This window comes from Amblyomma maculatum, chromosome 9, assembly GCF_055883805.1.
Source record: "Amblyomma maculatum isolate TAMU_Amacu chromosome 9, ASM5588380v1, whole genome shotgun sequence".
Classification (NCBI taxonomy): Eukaryota; Metazoa; Arthropoda; class Arachnida; order Ixodida; family Ixodidae; genus Amblyomma; species Amblyomma maculatum.
Genome location: NC_139352.1, coordinates 87,644,159 through 87,664,179, shown reverse-complemented (window position 1 = coordinate 87,664,179; position 20,021 = coordinate 87,644,159). Strand labels below are relative to the sequence as shown.

The following is a 20,021-nucleotide window of genomic DNA, read 5'->3' as shown; positions in this document are numbered from 1 at the left end:
CCGTGCGTCGTCATTGGCCAGGTCCCACAGAACTTTCTCGAAGGGCCTGGCACATTCCAGGCCGATGAACCACCGTCCTCCCCGGGCAATGGGAAAGAGGGTCACGGCAGCGCGTACAAAGCTACGCGCTCTCCCGCGCGGGGAAGGGGCTTTTCTCTCCATGCTCTCCACGCGACGCCGCGCGCGCCTAGCGCTGTACCGGCTTGATGAAAATGGGCGCCGATTTCGTGACACCTGTCAAAACGTGGCTTCGAGCAAAAAGGACTTCTGTGCCATGGTCAGTAGACTGTCGCCTGTGTCAGCAGCCAGAAACTATAGATCATTGCTCTGTGTATTGCCGTGATGCAGTGTTTTTTGGGACATTCTTCAACGGACTCTCAAAAAGGACATTCATATTACGCTCTATACTAGAAGATTTTTGCCTACAATGGAAACTTCTGACGCGCCATGTGGCCTTTTTGTGCTCATGGGACAGTTTAGCCTGTGGAAGAGCCGCATGACAGATCGCCACGCAGAGCCACCACGTTCATTGGAGTCTCTGTTCAGAGAACAATGGTGCTATGGTGTGGGGGGTATGTGCTGCGCAGAATCGACGTCCTGCCCGGTTAAATTTACTTGATGCAAGTGCATCTATGCAATAAAGAAAGAAAACCCGGGGCGTGGCACAGCGGTAACGCGCTCGGCTGGGGATCCAAGGGATGGAGGTTCGATTCCCGGATGCAGACTATTTTTTAACGAGGAGGAGTCGCACATATCTTAAGCATTGCCAGGTAACGCCGGCAGTGCCTGGCGAGGGGGCTGCGAAGCTGGCCTTGGCTGTGACGTCACTCGTCCGCAGCATACGGCATAAGGCTATTTCACATGATGCGACGCTCACGAAAAATTTCGTTCAAGTCGTAGTGTCGTTGCGGCGCAAACCGTAACAGCCCTTTCAGATGCTTGCGGCGCCAGCGATTTCTGTCGGTGCGTCAGGAGCGGCGGCACCATCATATTTTACCAAGATTAAAGGTATAACGTGCGTAAGATTAAATGTTTAATCTAAATTATGTCCTTTTATCAGAATATAAAGCACTTTATGAGAAAAAGACATTTTTAACTTTTTTGTTTTGTACGCAACGACGTACGATAGTCACATCAGGCTGAATTACATTGGCTGGCGCTCGCAACGATCGCTACGACAGTGCGGCGTGCGACCAACTCGTTGGAAGTCTTCCGCAGCCACAGAACGGCACACCACTCCCGTCGCAGAGTGACCATAGAGAAACATACGTAAGCATGTTTCTCTATGGCCGCTCTGCGACAGGAGCGATGTGCCGTTCTGTCTGCTGCGGCGAGAATCGCATCATGTTAAACGGCCTATACGCGAAGCTCGGCTCTGACCCTCGTAGTGAAGGATTTAGCTTCAAAAGCGTCTGCCGGCATAAAAGTGGATTCTGCATAGAACGCCACTGGACTTTGATGCGTTCAAAGGAACGCTAGTTGTGTTCGATGCAGCCCTCTGTAGCCCATACCGTCCCAGCAGAAACGCATAGCCGCCGCCGTTCGCTATTACGAACCGAATGGCTATATACAGCTTGCTCTCTGCCAGTTCTCCCTAAGCCATAAGCGTCCTTCGTCTGCCGCTGCGCGCACATTTACTCCGCCTAGTGCCACCGCCGCATTTTCTGTCGTCTCGTAGGCCACATATACGTATAGATCAAGTAATTTTAGTGCAGTGATTCTTGAAAAAGGAATATTTGTGAAAAATAAAGTCTAATTGTACATACGTCTTGCACGAATTATTTACCTCAATCTATCGAAAAGCTGAAAAAGATGAGCTGCGCTCAAATTTCGCATTAAGAAGGAACGTTATCGTCGGCGGGAACGAGCCTAGGGAACGGGCCTTCCCTAGGCGCGGCGAAGGTCACAGATGGAACGCCAGCTGCGCCGGAAAGGAAAGAGAAAGTAGGAGCGCCGAGGCGGAGACTGCCGCCGCTCCCCAGAGACGACCTTAAAATAGTCCTTCGGCCGAGGGGACTCGCTGTTAAAAACCTGCAGACGCACCAAGTGGCGCGGGCGGTAGTCGCGGCTACCGAACAAGGATGTAAGGCGGAAGACCTCATCATCCGACTGCGCAACGGATCGAACATCATCATCAGCACCGACAACGAAGAAGCGGCCCAGAAGATTAGGCGCATCATGCAGCTGAGCTTCGGGGGCAAGAGCTACGCCGTGAACGCCCACGTAGCAGCACCGGAAGGAACGCTGCGCGGGGTCGTCCACGGCGTGGACCCGGGACCACACCGGAAGAACTCAAGACTAACCTCAGAGTCCGCACGCAAGGCGTGAAGATCCTGGCAGCCAGAATGCTCGGGAAATCCAGCACGGCCGTCATCACCTTCGACGGCCCCATTCTCCCGAAGCAGGTGCTGTACTACGGCGGGGAGATGTGGTGCTACCCGTACCGGCCCACGAGGCAGGTGTGCTACGCCTGCGGCCAACAGGGGCACCGAATGGACGTCTGCCCGAACCCGGAATCCAGGACCTGCAGGCAGTGCGGATGCCAGAATCCGGAGGCAGGGCACCAATGCACACCCAAGTGCCTGCTGTGCGGCGGCGATCACGCGGTGGGCACGAGAGACTGCAAACAACGCCTCAAGTCAGCGAGCGAGCTGAGGTGGGGACCCCAGCAGCAGCAGCGGCGCAGCCGAGGCCGCAGCCGGGGAAAAAGACCAAGATGGTTCCGGGACGAGAGCCAGGACCCGGGCCGGAGCAGCCGCGGAAGCAGCCGAAGCCAGAGCCAAGGGTCCAACCGGGACGGGTCCTACACACCCCTGGGCAACGCCGGCAAGCAACAGCCGCAGCAAAAGCAGCAGCCGTGGCAACAGAAAAAGAAGAAGAGCGGCGGAGGTGTTAAGGTGAGCTGGGGAGACGGCCCTCCCAAATCACTTTTTGCTCCGCACTCTAACACTAACAACATACAAACCACACAAGACAAACAACTATTAAAAGAGATTACGAGCCTCAGGCGCGAACTAGAGCAAAGTCGCGAGGAAGCGAGGCAACTAAAGAAACAACTAAACGACATTATCAGAGAGAAACAAGAAATGAGGGCGGGTTATTCGCCGGCTAGAACGCCGACTCCACCACCTCAGGCGATGGACATGGCGCAACAAACCCACGAAGGGGGAACCCCAATTGATGATATAAAAAACCTCATAATGGCTCTACAGGGACAGATGCAGCAAATGCAAAGTGAACTGCAACAGAAACAACAAAAGTTTGCCCTACAAGAACAGAACTTTAGAACCTATGTTAAAAACAACACCACGCAAAGAACCACCAACGACGCCAGAGACAGACTATACAACGAACGCAGGTTCGGCGCAGAGACCCCCAACACGAACAACAATAACAAAACATGGCAGAACGCCACCGACAACTAGAACTTTGGCAATAGAACTGCAGGGGGTACAAGCGTAAGCAAGGCCTCCTGCAGCAATTCATATACACCAGAGGAAACCCACCGGATGTAATTATGTTACAAGAAACAAACAACACCCCAACACTCAGGGGCTACACGTGTCAGGAAAGCGGACGCACTGCGACCCTCATAAGCAAACAAGTAGTAGCCATAGCACACAAAGAAATAGAGGACACCCAGGTCGAACACGTAATTACAGAGATAATTCCCAAAAAGAAAACAAATTCCAAAAGCACCTATATCGTAAATCTATACAGCCCACCCAAGCAAACAAATGGGAACTTTATTAGGCTCTTTGCGGAGGCGAAAAAGTTGGCGGGACAAAACACCTTAATCATAGCGGGCGATTTTAACGCCAAGAGTCCGAGATGGGGCTATAACAGAGAGGACAAAAAGGGGCGCGGCATCTGCACGGCGGCAGAGAACGTAGGATGTGAGCTGCTAACCGACGAGAATCAACCGACTAGGCAGGGGAACAGCGTCAGTCCAGACACGAGTCCCGACCTAACCTTCATAAGGGGCGCCAAACAAGCAGAGTGGGAAAACCTACTCGAGAACCTTGGAAGCGACCACCACATAATAAGGATCTGCACAGTGGCGGACAACGTCAGGAGCAAGATTGGCACGGCTCGGCTGACGGACTGGGACGCCTTCAGAGCGCACTGCAAGCAGCTCGAGGGCGACATCGGTTCTGCGGAAGAGTGGAGCCAACAACTCAGACGAATCCAAGACCTATACACGAAAGAAGTAGACAGAACGGAACAAACGCCGGAGGTGGACAAGCGGCTCCTCAAGCTATGGGAGGCGAGACGCGGGCTTACCAAGCGGTGGAAGAGACAAAAACTCAACAGGAAGCTAAAGAGGAAAATTGCCGATATAACGAAGCAAACGGAGCAGTACGCGACGCAGCTGGCCAGGCAGGGGTGGCAGCAATTCAGCAACACGCTGAACGGCACCCTCAGCACAGCCAGAACGTGGCAGATCCTCAAGGCCCTCATGGACCCGAGCAAAAACAAATCCGAAGGCAGCAAGTCGATACAGAGGCTGGTGCACCAATACGAAGGCACGGACGACCAACTACTCGAAGAGGTCCGAATCAAGTGCTACGGCAAAGATCAGGTCGAGAGCTACCGAGAAGAATACCGTGGCGAGGAGAACCCGGCCATGGACCGACCCATCACGAGAGAGGAGGTCGTCGAGGCGATAAGATCGGCCACGAAGAACACGGCGGCGGGGGCGGACAAGATCCGGAACTCGCTGATAAGGAACCTCAGTGACGAGGCGATAGATCAGCTTACGACCTACCTCAACAAGCTCTGGCAAGAGGGAAGAGTGCCGGCGGAGTGGAAACACGCCGTCGTCGTGATGATTCCGAAGCCAGGCAAAAAGCTGCAGATCGAGAACCTCAGGCCGATATCTCTAACGTCGTGCCTGGGCAAGCTGTACGAGAAAGTGATCACGAAAAGAATCCAGTCGCACCTGGAAAACGAACAATGGTACCCGGACAGCATGTACGGGTTCAGAGCCAACCTCTCTACGCAAGACGTGCTGCTCCAACTCAAGGAGGAAGTGCTCGAGGCGATGCTGAAGGCGGGCGAAAACGTCGTCATGGCCCTCGATATAAAGGGGGCTTTCGACAACGTAAGCCACGCGGCCATCATGGAAGGCATCAACAACACCAACTGCGGGAGGAGAACGCACGATTACGTCAGAGCTTTCCTGAGCGACAGAACGGCGACCGCGGGGCTGGGCGAGCTGAGAAGCGACGTCTTCCCCACGCCGTGCAAAGGCACACCCCAAGGATCCGTCATATCGCCCGTCCTCTTCAACGTGGCAATGATTGGACTTGCAAGACGGCTCAAGGAGATCCAGGGCATCCAACACGCGATGTACGCCGATGACATCACGATATGGGTCACCCAAGGATCACTCGGGGAGAAGCAAGAAAAACTACAGGAAGCGGCAACTTGCGTAGAAACTTACACCAGAGAGAGGGGCCTAAGATGCTCGACGGAGAAGTCGGAACTCCTCAGGGTCGGCAAGCATCCCACCCAAGCGACACTGGAGGTCGTTCTCGAGGGACAGAACATCCCGGAAAAGAACATGATAAAGATCCTGGGCATGTGGTTGCAAGGAAGCCGGAAATGCAGCCACACCATCAGCCTACTGAGTAAGGCGGCAGAGCAGGTGGGCCGTATGATCAACAGAGTCTCCCAAAAGAGATATGGAATGAGAGAAGAAGACACTCTCAAGCTAGTTAACAGCCTAATTGTCAGCCGAGTCACGTACTCCCTGCCGTACCACGCGACGACCAAGGCGGAAAGAGAGCAAGCCGACATCATTCTCAGGAAGGCGTACAGGACTGCTCTGCACCTACCCAAGCACACGTCGAACGAAAAGTTGCTCCAGCTAGGCATCAGCAACACCTTCAGCGAGCTCGCCGAAGCTCTGCTGGGAACGCAAATCACGAGACTCAGAAGCACCCCCACGGGACGAGCGCTCCTAAGAAGGTTGGGTCGGGACACGTGCGGACTGGTAGACAGATACGCGGACGTACCGGACCACCTTAGGAAAACCATTAACGTGGGACCATTGCCGAAAAACATGGACCCCAATCTTCACGAAAATAGACGAAAAGCGAGGGCCGAGTACGTTGAGAGAACGCTAGCCCAGTTAGACAACACCATATACACGGACGCTGCCGTATATCCGCGCGAGAGAGAACGCGTAGCCGCGACGGTAGTGGTAAACAAGGAAGGAAACATGATCACGTGTGCCACGGCAAAGGTCGCCGGCACAGCGGAGGCCGAAGAAATTGCCGTCGCGCTGGCGGCAGCAGAAGGCTACAGAACGGGCCGATCTCTCAACATACTGACGGACTCGAAGGAGACGTGCAGGAACTACACGAGGGGCAGGATCAGTAGAACAGCCCTTAAAATACTCAGCGGGGCAACCTCCGCCGAGGAGAAACCCAGGCATAACCTAATCTGGATCCCGGGCCACACGGGCATAGGGGGGAACGAAAGAGCAGACAGCCTAGCTCGAGGTTACGCATTCCGAGCAGGGCAGTCAAATGCTCCGGAGCTCCGCCTACAGGCTTGCGAGGGGGGATACGCAGAGATCTTGCACTTGCATAGGGGAGCTAGAATTAGATATCCACCACCACACAAAGCCCTAACAAAGGAGGAAGCGACCGGCTGGCGCAGATTACAGACCAACACCTTTCCTAACCTACACATACTTAATAAAATGTTCCCGACACAATACAGAGCCACCTGCCCTTGGTGCGATGCCACACCTACACTTTGTCATATCACGTGGGAATGCGAACACAACAAAGCATTCCACCAACACGAAGACCCGAGTGCGGAGCAATGGGAGAGTCGGCTCACCAGCGGCGAGCTCGCGACCCAAAGGGCCTTAGTGCAGCACGCGACTGATGCAGCACGACTCAGTGGAGCCTTGGAATAGGGGCCCACCCTTGCTGACGAGAAGTCTCAAGTCGCCAGCGCCAGAGAAGACGACGGAGACTTCACAACCGCGAAACCCTTAAAATATTCAATAAAGTTTTCACTCACTCACTCCGGAGAGTTAAGCGGAGGAGGTGGTGAAGGGTGGCTGTTCCGGGCCCTACGAGGCTGGGACTGGTGGGTCAACGCCGCTTGGGACGGGGGCTAGCCTGCCACCGAATGTTTTGTCTGCTGTAGGCCGTCATTGCACCCGCCACCACTTAAGTGGTAGATGACGGCTGCTGCGGCAGGCGTCTTTCTCTCCCTCTTCTTTTTCTTTTTTCTCTATTTTGTCTTCTGCTAGCACGATGCTCCGCCGGGGTGGTGCAGTGGTAAGACGCCCGACTACGGTGCCGGAGTACCCGGATTCGAACCCGTCCTAGGCGGCTGCGTTTCGATGGAGGCGAAACGAAGAGGCGTCCGTGTGCTGTGCGATGTCAGCGGACGTTAAAGATCCCCAGGTGGTCGAATATATATTCCGTAGCCCACCACTACGGCTCCTCTTTCTCTCTTTCCACTTTCACTCCCATCTTCCTCCCTTCCCTTACGGCGCGGTTGCGGTGTCCACAGAAAAACAAGTGAGACAGTTACCGCGCCTTTCCCTTCCTATAAATAAATCAATCAAATAAATCAATCAGGCAGCGGAGGTGGCTCAGCTACAGAGCCAGTAGCAAGCGCGTGCATTTTCTTTTCCTTCGTCCTACAGCCACAACAACAACAACGGCGAGTTAATTAGAAAGCAAGTTGGCTCCTCTATTTTTTACATATAACAACTATTATAGTCTCTAATTTTACCGCGAAGGGCTTGTAAAGGTGATGGAAAACTAGTGCAGGAAGTAAAAGCTCTGAAATAGACGGCGCGTTTACAAGTGACAGCTCGCCATACGTTTGGTGGAACATTTATTGCGCTACGTAAAAATATTAAACGCAAGGATTTTACGGGCCTCGTTTCCACAAGCATTAGAGCATTCTCGTAGAGTGCGTAACAAAAAATCAATACAAAAACCTCATCTGAGACCCGGCTTCAGTGATGAGTTTGCTGGGTTCAAGCACGATGCCACTCTGCTCAAATTAATTAGCTGCAGGCAGATGCACTATGCGTACTCATATAGGAACAAGGGAAAGATTCCGCAGCCATCCCGGCATTCGTCAAACGCTGCGTGGATAATGCCAGCGTTGGGAAGGGGGGGGGCGATACGCAATGCACAGGCACTAGATTGTAACTATGAAGATGTATAGTATGCTCACAAAGAATGTGCGATTTTGATAATGGTGTTGGGACCACATATTCGCCGCGATATTGACTTAGAGGAGGCGCCACCGTGGCTCCCATAGTGGGGATCGGCAGCCGCCGGCGCTCGCAGAAACGCACGCGCCGTATGTCTGCTTCCGAGGTTACGGCGGGTTTGTTGGCGATGAGAACATGTCTTATGCAATGCATTAGCGATTTACTGTTTAGGGCGTTGCAATATTGCAGAAATCAGAAAACAATCCGTGAATTTCGCCAATGCATAAAAAAAAAAAAGATGCGCCGATTGTGGGAAAACAAGGCACGCAACCACCCGTTATTTAGATTTACAGGCATCGCTTTGCACGTTTTTTTGCGCTGCACGGCGCTCACAGGTCTGATACCTGAACATGACAGATGTTATCGCCTTTTCAACAGTGAGCGTGTCTTATACGAGTGAGACAGGCAAATTTATTGTCAAGCCCACAGAGATCAAGGTTTGTGCTCTGACCAGCAGTACTTTAGATTTAATCGATGCAGTCTAGTTCATTATATCGTACTTGGCTCGAGTATTAAGCAAGTGAAATGCAGCACTGACAGCGTACTGCCAGGCGGATTGGCGTAGACTGAGTGGACATCAACTGTGGCTAGACAACCAGGCACAAGTATTCCCAAAAAATGAGATTACGCCGACACTGTACAGGAAACCTCGCCGCATAGGAAAGCTGACTGCTCACGTCTAGAGCGGTGAGCGGACTGAGTTTGCCGAACTTACAAAAAGCCGAATGCTTGTTGTGGCAGATAATCTGGTGTTGCACTGTGAAATTACTCTAAATAATTTCAGGAAACCGAGAGAAGTATAAGGAATTTCTTATGTGTGCGATGTTTATAAATGATAAATTAGTATAGTGCAATTACTTGTCTTTTCAAAGGCAGTGAATTTCACCATGTGACAGAACGTTTACACACTTGAGAAAATTTAGGACTATCAGCGATTAATTTTCAGTATACGTTAATGTGCTAGCTACGAATCAGTATCTGCAAAGACATGGTATAAGCTGCGATCGCTGTCATGTTCTGTCTAGAAATTTTGAAAGATAATTTCTTTATCATTGTAATTATTCTTGAGCAGTGACTTGGGGCGGCTCTATCTTTCGCTTCCAAAACCGATGCCAGATATAAAACTATCCTGAAAGAAATGGAGTTCATCTTATCATGCGTCTATAAATATGTATTTATTCCCGAACTAAACACCGATGGATAAGCTCGCATGAAGCTATTTTACTCCCCTTTTCAGAAACAACCAGTTTGCTCGAGACAGCACAGACGAAAAGGGGTTCTAAAGATTCGAATGGGCTACCAGTGTACATTTATTTATGTGTATTATGTAATATTTAGTGTAACAGGTGCTGCGAAGATTTGTTTCTCAAACGTTCGAGCACTTCTCTAAAGCAAAATGTGCTCACTGTCACTAGCTGTTACGGATGCGCAGAATCCTTCAACAAAAAAAAAAGAAGAAATGAAATGCATATATGGGTTTAACGTGCGACGTCGCCTATATGACGGATGATGTAGGGGCGAGCCTCGGTGTCGTTGACCACGGGGGATTGTTTAACGTACAGTCAAATTCCACAGCCGATGAGCGCCTTTCGAAACGGCCGGGATCGAACCCCCCGTTCTCGAAATCAGCAGTCGAGCGCCCTACCACTGAAACACCGCGACAGAGGTTTAACAGCAAAAAATTAATAAATAAAGTACTCAGACAATTTTACCATGGTTACCGAACGCACAGAGTGGCTTGTTTAAACTGGATTTTGCTATGCGGCAGTCTGCGGTCGCACGAATCAGCAGTTACTGTATTCCAAACAGAAACGGGATTGTACGCTTTTTGACCATATTGCATTAAGTTGTATCGACGGCAGCAACCTGTTTTGCTTTGACACGGCGCCTAACGACTGCAGCGCTTCGTTTGAGACACGGCTTGTCAAAGAATCTCAAGCGCCGAAGACCGCGACTGATGATATGTCCTTTCCAGCGTTACATACTCGATATGGACAAATATGTTTTTTAATGGAGCGTGGGGTAATAGCCTGTTCGTATTTTTTTTTCTTGCAAGAGACAGATAAAGTAAGCAAAATTGCACAGGAACCGCGAAACAAACAAAAAGCACTCTTGTACACGGCGCACGCTCACACGTAAATCCCTGCGGGCTGGCACGCGACGCGAATACGCATCCACACTGGGTAGGGTTCACCCCTATGACGCTAGGTGGCGACTCTGCTCGATCTCAAGATTGATTTGTTTTGTGGGGTTTAAAGTCCCAAAATGAGCATGATAGCTATTGCTACCACCCGGTTTCAAAGGGGACGCTCCTATGTTCCATCCATCCATCCATCCATCCATCCATCCATCCATCCATCCATCCGTCCATCCATCCATCCATCTATCCATCCATCCATCCATCCATCCATCCATCCATCCATCCATCCATCCATCCATCCATCCATCCATCCATCCATCCATCCATCCATCCATCCATTCATCCATCCATCCATCCATCCATCCAAGGCCAATAGAAATGAGCTCACAAAAGAAGCGTAAAGGTTTCTTCCACAATATATGTCCTCGCCATATAATAGAGGGTGATACTTTGGACAATTCGTATGAGTTTGCAATGCTACCTTAAGCCCTTATAATCAAAAATAATTGAAGCCAACACACATCATGTACTAGAAGCTCTTATCGCACAGTGTAGAAATCTTTTCAGCATGTAACTCTTAGTTCGGCTTGGTATTGAGAAAGTGATGGTCACCCTGTACTTCCGTTTGTATATGGCAGACTAATTTATATCGGGGGCATGTTAATATATTTAGGTTATATGGGTGTGCGAATAGTACTTTTTCCAAACCGAATCGAATACGAATAGGGCAATCTTGCTATCGAATCGAATACGAATAATGTAGCTAAAAAGCGAATCGAATACGAATCGAATAGTGAAAGCAGCGAATCGAATAGTAGAGCGCTATAGCGCGCTCTACTATTCGTTATAGCGCTGCGGTAGAGCGCTATAACTCGTGGAGTAATAGATCTGACGGGAAAACGCTGATCTCCTCTAGGGGGCGCAACTATTAATCTCTACGCACATTGTCAGTTGCTGGTTGTTTTTATCTACAACAATTACGTTTGAACGAGTTTATTTAGTGAACTAGATTGCATGGTACAATATATCAGAGATTACGAATGGCTGAGCGACGCTTTCGTCCGACTTGCGTCCGAGTAACCCGAGGCCATAGAGTTGCGCTTCCCCTGCTGTTGGCTCTTCGAACTAGTTATCGCCGAGCGCGTGATCTCCTCATCTTCCTCGTCTTTTCAGTGAATTTCGTTGCTTTCGTTCTTTCTCAATTAGCTCGCGTGCTCCCCTCCAGCTGGCGCTAGGCGATTACAACTGGCGATAGGCAACCTGAGATATATAGTGGAGAGATGCATGAGCTGACAACATTCATGCAACTCTCATGTCATGCGCCACTCGCATAATAAACTTAACCTCAACTATTGATGATGAAAGTGAATGAAATTTTTAGGGAATAAACATGTAGCGTTACTTCTCGGCAGATTAGAGACGTGTGAACTATGACACGACTACGGGAAGTTGCCTCCGCGATTCGTGATATGTCCAATCTTTAAGAATGTTTCCATGCGAATGGACCGTGTTGCGGCCACGCTGAAGCATGTAGGCTCCCTAAACGGTGATCTCTGCCTCTCGCGTAGGTTTAATGCGGCAGCAAGCTGTGCCTGCTCGGAGCTGACGCTGCCTTCGCGAGAATGGTCGGAGGTAACCGAGACGTTAATTCGTGCCAGTTATTCGAAAAGTATTCGAAAATTATTCGAAAATTTGCGAAGATATTCGAACAGTTTCGAATAATTCTCAATTTCCACTATTTGATTCGTTTAACGAATCGAATATAATGATATTCGATTCGATATTCGAAAATTTCGAATATTCGCACACCCCTAATATCATGCAATCCATGGACCGAGTGAGTGCTTGAGTGCGAATGGGAGAGGGTGATTGCGAATATGAGCGAATACGTTGTTGCGCGCGCACGCAGTTGTGAGTGCGTGCGCGCCTGTATGCATGTGAGACTGAGTGAATGCGCGAGCGAGTGAATGCATGTGTCACTTAGTGAGTGAGTGATTGAGTGAGTGAAAGGGTGAATGAATGAATGATTGATTTAGTGCATGAATGAATGCTTGAGTGAGTGCACGAATGATTGCGTGTGTGAGTGAGTGAGTGAGCAAATGATTGAGTGAGTGAGTGAACGAATGATTGAGTGAGTGAATGAATGAATGATTGAGTGCATGAAAGACCGAAAGATTGATGAGTGCATGAATGAATGAATGAATGATTGAGTGAGTTCATGAATGATTGCGTGAATGAGTGAGTGAGTGCATGAATGAACGAGTGAGTGTGTGCGTGCGTGAGTGAGGGAGTACGTGAATGAATGAATGATTTAGTGAGTGCATGAATGCATGATTGAGTACATGATTAAGTGTATAAATGATTGCGTGAGTGAGTGAGTGAATTAATGATTGATTGAGTGAGTGAATTAACGATTGATGAGTGCATGAATGAATGAATGATTGAATGAGTGCATGAATGATTGCGTGAGTGAGCGAGTGCATGAATGAACGCGTGAGTGAGTGAGTGCGTGAGCGAAGGAGTGCATGAATGCATGATTGAGTGTATGAATGGTTGCGTGAGTGAGTGAGTGAATTAATGATTGATTGATTGAGTGAGTGCATGAATGACTGCGTGAGTAAGTGAGTTAGTGAGTGAGTTAGTGGTTTGTGTGGTGTGATTTTGTTTGCAGTATATACGTCCCGAAACGGGGACCCAGTGAGAGGGACTGAACGCGTGAGTCAATGAGTGAGTGAATGGTGCCTTTGTTTTGGTTTGGTTTATTGGGGGTATAACTTCCCAAACCGACCAAGGCTATGCTAGACGCCGCTGTGGAGGACAGTAAATTTCCGCTATCTGGGGTTTTTTAATGTGCACTGACGTCGCAAAGCGCATAGGTGCCTTTCTTTCCGTCTCTATCGAAAAGCTATCGCCGCGTTTCGGAGTTCCATTTCGCATCCGTGGGTACAGCAGCCGAACGCCCTAACCACTATGCCACTGCAGTGAGAGCAAGTGAAAGCGCGAGCTTGTGCCCAGTGGTGGTAGAAACATTTTATTGCCATTGGAACAAATAGCGGGGGTGAAGCCCCCTGCATGGCACTTGGGTGCTCCCTTACTGCATCGGAGACACCCTTCATCATCATCATCATCATCATCTTTATTTTTCACTGTGAGGTACATGTACATGGATTATTAGTATTACAGAAGGAGGTCCCGAAGTATAAACTGTCCGGGGGACCTCCTATGACAGAATGGATAAGATTAGCAGGTAACATACTAGGCAGTGAAAAGAAGAATATACAGGCGTGCAGAGAAAAACTATAATAGAATACTAACGAGAAACAGTGCAAATAAATTCTAAATAAACAGGAACTTCAAACAAAAAATGCACAAATTACAGAAATTTGCGCATTATTGGTACAAGAATAAATAAAATGCAAACACGGAAACTATGATCCAGACAAAACATCTTTAGTCGGTGGAACAAAACAAGGTAGAAAATAAATATGTCTTTTAATAACGATGAAATGAATGAATAGTACGCTGTGCTTTAATTTCAGGAGGCAGTGAATTCCAAACAGATATGCCTGAGAAGTATGCAGTTTGTTTCCCATAATTGGTCCTGATTTTCGGTAGTAGTAGATTATGATGTTCAGCAAATCTGGTGTTATTTTTGTTAAAAAGCTTGGATGACTCAAAACCACTAAGGACGACATGTTTATTACGCGTTTTGAAGATGATTGATGCCAACCTAAAATTAAGCTGTAGCGACAATGGCAGTATGTTAAGTGTGCGATAATAATTGAAAACGGATGAACGGTAAGGGCTGAAGGTAAGTATGCGGAGTGCTTTATTTTGAAGGTGGCGAACACATGAAAGGTGAGTGTTGTATGTGTTACCCCATGATGATATGCAATACGAAAGGTGGCTATGTATGAAGGAGAAATACAACATGCGAAGTGTAGGTAGGTCAAAGTAATGTCGGGCTTTAATTATTACGTGAATACCGAAGGCTGCTTTAGATTTAATGAATTTGGTATGCTGATGAAACTTTAGTTGATTATCTAGGACGACACCAAGAAATGTAGTAGATTCTGACGGGTAAATTGTGTCCGTGCCTAAATGTACCTGAAGAGCAGGAACTGCCTCTTTATTGCGTGAGTGAAAAATCATAAAGGTGGTCTTTTTTGGATTAATTAGGAGATGGCTATTTTGGCACCAAAGGTGAATACTCATAAGGTCAGCGTTCAAATTGGCGGTTACAACTGAAACATCGCTAGCGTGTGAAAAAATGGTAGTATCTTCAGCGTAAAGAATTGAACTAGAGTAGTTGAGGCATTTTGGCAAGTCATTAATATAGATAAGGAAGAGAAGAGGGCCTAAAATGGATCCCTGTGGAACACCGCGGTTAATTAGCTTAGGGTCAGAAAATGTGCCACTGAATTCCACAACTTGAAGTCTGTCAGTGAGATAGCTACGTATTAGTTTAAGCGCAGGACCAGAAACGCCAAGGCATTCTAATTTTTGAAAGAGAATGTTATGGGTAATTGTGTCGAATGCTTTTGTGAAATCTATAAAAAGGGCGCCAACAAAGTAACCACGATCAAGAGAATGTTTAATTTTGTCAGTGAATTCTATTAATGCAAGTTCGGTGGAGTAGTTCGGACGAAATCCAAATTGGTATGGAGTTAAGAGATCGAATTTAAGAAGATAATTTGTTAGCCGAATGACAATTAGTTTTTCAATCAGTTTACTGAAAAACGGTAGTATAGTAATGGGACGGTAGTTGGTTATTATACTGCGGTCGCCTTTTTTGAAAACTGGTACCACTTTTCCTCGTTTCAGCTGATTAGGAAAACTACCAGTTATAAACATTGAGTTAATTAAGTGAGCCAAAACAGGTGAAATGTCCTCGGCAATAAGCTTCATTTTAGCTGGGACGATCCCATCTATCCCGGGGCCTGTATTTTTAATTGCCTAATGGTTAAAAGTACTTCGTTAGCAGAATTTAGGTATAAAAAGAAAGAATGGGGGGTACGAGTACACACTGGTGACTGTGAGTTAAAGACAGCTGTGTCAGAACTGAAGATACGATTAAAAGCATTGGCATTTTGCCTTATGCAAAAGAAATTCGTTGAAGAACAAGCCTCCTCATAGCACTGGAAATTATCTTCCGTCGGTCTTGACTTGAGGTGCTCTTCATGAGACTCTCCCGGTAGGAATCAGCGACGTTCGGCGAGGGGAAATGGGGAAAGGTGGGGCATGTAAGAAGGATGTATAAGTGTCCTGCTTTGCCGCAGAGTCTGCATGATAAGAAAAACCGTTCTGGGTATCGGGCATGTAGAAGTGCAGGATATGGAGCAGTCCGAGTCTGCAAGCTTCGCCAGTGTACGGCCTGCGCTATGGTGAGAGAGGAGCGAATCTGCGGAAGAGGGAGTGTGTAAGCACGCGCTAGTGGAAGAATGAAAACGAGATTGATTTTGTTTTGTGGGTTTTAAAGTGCCAAAATGATTCAGGCTATGAGCAACGCCATAGTGGAGGACTCCGGAATTTTCGACCACTTGGGGTTCTTTCACGAGCGCTGACATTGCACAGCACACGGACGCCACTCCGTTTCGCCTCCATCGAAACGCAGCCGCCGAGGCCGGGATTCGATCCGGCTTCCTTGGACACAGTAGTCAAGCGCCTTAACCGCTGCGCCACCCCGGCGAGCCAAAAAGAGCATTGATATTACGCCCTATACTATAAACTTTTTTCCTACAATAAGCTTCGGAGGCGCCAAGTAACCTTTCTGTGCTCAGGGGACTTTTTAGCCTGTGGAAGAGCCGCAAGACAGATTGCCACTCAGAACCACCACGGTCATCGAAGTCTATTCAGAGAACCGAGTGCTATGGTGCGGGGGGTATTTGCTGCACAGGATCAACCTCCCGCCTGGTTAGCTTCAATTGATGCATGTGTCTCCCGGAATTTCGATTTGCGGCCAAAGTGATAGCTCGATGATGGTGTTACTGTGACCCAACGAGAATTGGCAACTCCGTGTCTCGAGATACCAACTCCGACCTCACGTTCGTCAAGAACAACGAACCGATCACGATCACGAGGAGGAACACGGGGGTGGACCTCGGTAGCGACCACATGATATTGGAAATAGTCCTAGCGGAGCAGAGCAGTACCAACGCCAGGAAACATACGTGGATCAATTGGTCCGCTTTCAGAGGTAACAGAAATCAGGAAGCGGAAGAGACCGAAATCGACGACATCGACGCGTGGACCAACAAGATCCTCCAAGATGTTCGAAACTCAACCAAGGACATAATAACAGACCTCGAAACGAACAGAATGGATAGCCGACTGACCCACCTTATCGAGGCCAAGCAGTCCATTCTCAACAGATGGAAACAACAACGCCTTAATCGTAGGCTACGAAAGGAAGTCGCAGAACTCAACAGAGCAATCGAGGACCACTGTCGCACGCCATGTGCGCAACAGTGGAACGAGATATGCAACGCTGCCGACGGCCAGATGCACAACGGGAAAACATGGAACTTGCTGAAGCATCTGCTCGACGAAACCAAGACTAAGTCACACCAAAGGGATCGACTGGCGAAACTCACTCATCCAGAAGTCACTAAACACGGCGCCGATAAAGTGACGAAACGTATCAGCAACAAATACCTGCCGACTACGCCCACGGAGTGCCATGGGCCGTACGGGGGCTGCCCAACGCCCGTCTCGACAGAGATATAGACGTAGAAGTTCGCACGGCACTGCAGGACCTCAACAGCAGGTCGGCGGCTGGGCTGGACCGCATCACCAACAAGGCGCTTAAGAACCTCGACGACAAATCCATAGAAAGCCTCACGAGCTATTACAACAAATGCTGGAAAACGGGAACGCTGCCGACACAGTGGAAGAAGGCCATGATCATCCTGATCCCCAACCCGGGCAAGCCATTTGACACGGGTAACCTCCGACCCATATCGCTCACATCTTGCGTGGGCAAGGTGTTGGAGCACGTCCTGCTCAACAGGTGGCAAGAATACCTCGAGAAAGAAGATCTCTACCCGGAAAGGATCATTGGCTTCAGGCAGCATCTAAGTACCCAAGACGCCATGATATAACTCAAGCACCAGATCATCGACGGCAACACTGGCGACAACAGAGCAGTACTGGGAATCGACCTGCAGAGCGCCTTCGACAAGGTGAAGCACTCAGCGATCCTATCCCAAGTCTCGAAACTCAACATGGGAGAGAGATCATACAATTACATCAAAGACTTCCTCACGGACAGAACGGCAAAGCTCAGAGCGGGGGACCTCCAAGCACAGGAGAAGAAGCTGGGAAGCACAGGCCCACCTCAGGGATCGGTCATCTCGCCGGTGCTTTTCAATCTCGTGATGATAGGAGTGGCTGAAAGGCTCAGGAACATCAAGGAAGTCCGACATACGATATACGCGGACGACATAACACTGTGGGTGGAAGGGGGCAGCGATTCCCACATCGAATCCACCCTACAGGCGGCCGTTGATGCGATCGAAGACCAACTCGACGGAACGGGGCTCAGATGCTCGCTGAGCAAGTCGGAGCTCCTCGTCTACCCGCCCGTCAAGCACCGCGAACCCCAAAGCAGCCCGAGAGAGTACGAGGCAATCAAAGTCAAGACCAGAGAGGGAAACGCGATCCCAAGAGTCATCAAGATCAGAGTGTTGGGGATGACGATCGATACGCACGGCAGAAACGGCGAGACTGTCACCCGGCTCATTGCGAAAGCGGCGAACGCCACGAGACTACTCAAACGAGTCACGAACAAGAAAAGTGGAATGAGGGAAGAGAGCCTGATCAGACTGATCCACTCGTTCGTCATATGTCACGTAGCGTACGTGGCTGCCTACCACAAGTGGAAGAAGAGCGAGAGAAACAATATAGATATACTCATCCGCAGAGCCTACAAGACGGCACTGGGACTGTTCGAAACAACGAGCACCAAACGCCTCCTGCAGCTAGGGGTGCACAACACGCTGGAGGAGATAGCGGAGGCCCAACGTGCCGCACAGCTCGAAAGACTGTCTACTACCACGGCCGGCCGGAAAATCCTGGACAACCTGGGAATTGAATATCAAGGCAGGGAGCAGACGCAGCTACCCGTCCCCGATGAGATCAGGCGCAACATCAGAGTGGCCTCGGTACCGAAGAACATGCACCCGGAGTATAACAAAGAGAGGAGAGCACCGAGAGCCAAGGCGCTAATAGACCAGCACGCGGCCGACACACACGCACGCTACGTTGACGCGGCTGAGTACGCCAAGATACACGGGTTCACGACGGTCGTCGTCGACGCGACCGGCACCGTTCGCACGACCGCCAGCACGAGATGCACCAAGGTAGAGAAAGCGGAGGAGGTGGCCATCGCCCTGTCCATCGCCGAACGCGACTGCCACACAGTGCTATGCGACTCGAGGCAGGCGGTGAGAAATTACGCCAAATGCAGGATTGCGAAAGAAGCTGTGCGCATACTGCAGGCAACCAAAAACGACAATGGCAGCAGACAAGTGAGAATCAAGTGGTTCCCGGCGCACGCGGGCGAGGCGTCAGACCGCAACGCCACCACAACGAGACGGCACACGCCGAGGCGCGCGCGCTAACGTACCGCGCCTCGGTCGACTGGCCGCTGTGGTTCAGCACCAAAGACCGAATGACCAACTACAACGAAATAACCAAGGTGTTCCGCCTAGCTCGCAGAACTTCCACCCCCTTGCTCGGGGCTCAGTCGAGAGCAAGCTGTTTTATTCAGACAGCTACGGACGGGCTCACTCCCCAGCCCGTAGCTGATGCATAGAATGTATCCCGAGACGCACCCGACAGACAAATGCAGAGTCTGCCGAACGGAGACGGCCAGCTTCGCACACATGCTGTGGAATTGTAGCAAGTACCAGGAAGAAGCTAAGTCTGGGAGGATCCTGCCGCGACTGGAAGCAGCCGCAGGGAGCGACAATCAAGAGGAACAACTCTGGGCCGTCCAGCAGGTCATCAAGGCGCTGGCCCGGCAGGGAACCAGCTAGCCGGCCACGGCGAGCGGGGACCCAGGCCGCACGGCCGGTGCCCAGAAGACGACGTAGGCCCCGTCCGGAGCACCCGAGCGCGTGTTCTACTTCAGGCCCCGAATAAACGTTTTACCAATCCAATCCAATGTGTATGACAGGTTACAGGATGCGACCTGATTAAATTGGGCTCGAAATACTTTCATGCAATAAACGAAATATCAGTGGCGTGGCTTATTTGGTTAAAGCGTTTGGCTGGGATTCCAAGGGATGTAGGCTCGATTCCCGGTGGAGTCAAGGTTTATTTATTCAAGATCCCCAGGTGGTCGAAATTCGTAGCCCTTCACCTTCTTCCCTTCCATTGCGACGAGGTTCAGGTTTCCACAAAAACGAGTGTGACAGATACTACGCCTTTTCCTTCCTATGAAATTATTATTATTATTAATATTGGTTGCTGTGTAGTATGAGATTAGCCTCTGCTGCTCTTAACTACAATCAAAGGTATGCATGCAATAACTCTGCTTCATCGATATGTTGCTACCCGCTGGAACATTCAGGAACCACACCAAGGATCATTTTCCTTTCATGAAAGATACCCCTGCAT

The 20,021-nt window shown here is 49.7% G+C and overlaps 1 pseudogene; it reads left to right on the top strand.

Annotated features, from left to right (window-relative positions):
* The first annotated feature begins 2,345 nt into the window (after window positions 1–2,345).
* Window positions 2,346–19,438, top strand: LOC146179704 (uncharacterized; annotated as a pseudogene).
* The last annotated feature ends 583 nt before the right edge of the window (window positions 19,439–20,021 follow it).